This window comes from Solanum lycopersicum, chromosome 12, assembly GCF_036512215.1.
Source record: "Solanum lycopersicum chromosome 12, SLM_r2.1".
Lineage (NCBI taxonomy): Eukaryota > Viridiplantae > Streptophyta > Magnoliopsida > Solanales > Solanaceae > Solanum > Solanum lycopersicum.
In genome coordinates this window covers 61,561,893-61,564,602 of record NC_090811.1, presented here as the reverse complement: position 1 = coordinate 61,564,602, position 2,710 = coordinate 61,561,893, and positions in this window count along the sequence as shown.

The following is a 2,710-nucleotide window of genomic DNA, read 5'->3' as shown; positions in this document are numbered from 1 at the left end:
GATCCCAATAATGTCCGCAATAGTCCATCCAATAGCTCTTTTGAACCTTTTTAGCACCTTCACCAAACTTTGAACTTGTTTTTCATTTAGTCTGATGCAATGATTACCGGCAAAGTGTCACCATTTCCAAAGAATTCATAACTGAGTTGAGGTGGGAGAGCTTTTAGTTCTAATTTTGGAGCCTCCTCTATGGATGGTTTTGCGGGTGGGGACTCGCGATTCTTCATATCTAGCTCGTATTTCTTCGGTTTAAACCGAACATCTCCTCGGTCAAGAGCCGCGACTAATGACTGATACTTTTTAATGCAATCTCTATCAAAATTCATTATCACTGCCGCTAATGCTTCTACACTTAGACGTTCTTCTATTTGTGTCTCAGATGTCTCACCCATGTTGTAGGATATAGCAGATACCGATTGGAGCTCACCACTCTGCCTCATGGACCTACAAATGTTAAAGGTCACTTCCTCATTGTTCAGCCGAAATTTGATCTGCCCCTTTTCCATGTCTACTAAGTCTCTTCCCGTAGCAAGGAATGGCCTCCCAAGAATAATGGGCACTTCAAAATCGACTTCACAATCAAGAATAACAAAATCTGCCGGAAATATGAACGACTCCACTTTTACTAGCATATCGTGGAGTATCCCTATAGGCCTTTTTACTGTTCGATCAACCATCAGTAGCCGCATCGCAGTGGGCTTTGGATCACCCAAACCCAACTTCTTGTAAATCGAGAGGGGCATGAGATTTATGCTTGCACCCAGATCACATAATGCTTTCGCAAAATGTAATAGCCCGATTGTACAAGGAATAGTGAACGCACCTGGATCTTGTTTCTTTTGGACCAGAGATCTTGTAGCAATAGCACTACAATGTTGCATTCTATCATCATCCTCAAAAGTGACCGATCTTTTCTTTGTGACTAGATCTTTCATAAACTTGGCGTAACCGGACATTTGTTCTAAAGCTTCTAACAAAGGAACATTGATAGAAAGTTGCTTCAACATTGTTATAAAACGTCGATATTTACCATCCTCGGTCTTTTTCAATAATCTTTGAGGAAATAAGAGTGGTGGCCTAGGCATGGGAGTTACCTTTTTAGGCACTTCAATATCTTTTATAGTGTTATCCTCTAATTCACCATCAACATCTACCACTTTATCAGTATCTTTTGTCACCTTTTTATCATTAGACGGCATAGGTAGGTCAATGGTTTGCTTGACACCGCGAGTAGTAATTGCCATACAATGTCCATCATTTTTCAGATTTTGGACAGTGTTGCTAGGAAGAGTGCCCGGTTGCCGTGTGTTCACAGTCGCAAATAATTGAGCCAATTGTAACTCAAGTTACTTAATCGATATTGCATGCGTATCGACTTTTTGCCCAATACCCGCTAATCATTCCTCAACTCTATATTGTGCTCATCACTAGCATCGAACCTCCTCATAATTTTATGCAACATATCCTCAACTCGCGACATACTACCTCTACCATCCCTAAGAGTAACTTCACGATTTTGAGGAGGAACATAGGGTCCATTCCTGTCGTTTCTATTACCATAGTTACCCCTGTTGAAGTTGTTGTCGTGATTGTAGTTTCCATCTCGAGCATAATGACCCTCACGATTGTAGTTACCATAGTTCCGACCTTGGTTCCCTTGACCTTGCCGCCAATTCTCCTAATTAGAGCCTTGGGAACTTGGTCGGAAACCCCCCATCTATTTATTTACTGCATAGGAATCCTCCTCAAAATAGCACTCATCGTTTTGTGGTGGTAATTTTGACGAGTAGTTGAATGCATTTATCTTTTCTGCACCCCAATGACATGTTTTAGTACCAACCCAATCTCGGTTCTCATCTGAGACATTTCTTCGCGAATCTCATCTGTGGCTGGGTTGTGAGTGGACTGCACTGCGAAGGTGTTTCTCCCTGTATCAGACTTTCTAGTACTCCAAGCTTTATTATTCACGGAGATTTTCTCTAATTTTTCAGCAATTTCAGCATAAGGGTATTCCCCATAACATCCAACTGCTATAGTGTCCAACTCCGCTTTATTATTATCATCCTGTCCCTGATAGAACTATTCCTTCAATGACTCATCATCTATACGGTGATTTGGAACACTTCTCAAGAATAAGGTGAATCTATCCCAAGAACTACTAACTGACTCTCCTGGTAGTGCCACAAAGTTGTTCACTCTGTCTTTGTGGTTTAGTATCTTGGAGACCGGATAGTAGCGTGCTAAGAAAACATCCCTTAGTTGGTTCCAAGTGAAGATTGAGTTGTAAGGGAGCTCAGTGAACAATATAGCAGCCTCTCTCGTCAATGAGAGAGGAAACACTCTGAGCCTATTACATCTAAATCCAAATCAGGCCTCCCTACACAGCTTTTACACACTGCCTGTACCTTAGCTATATGGGCATGTGGATCCTCAGAAGGTAGCCCTGAAAACAAACCTCTGGCAGTGAGCATTTGCATCAGGCTACTAGTTACCACAAAAGTATGGCCTGTGGGTAGAGGAGGCAAAACCAGTGGCCCATCGAAGTCTGCTATGTTATCATAGCCTCTGTCGTATGCTTGGGGCCGTGGAGCGGGATTTTGTATCCTCTGTTGGTGTTCACCCGAAGCATCGGGTAACAACTGACCATGAACATCAACCGGAGCTGGGATGTTCTGGTTTGGATCATCATCATTTATTCCAAGTTTCGATT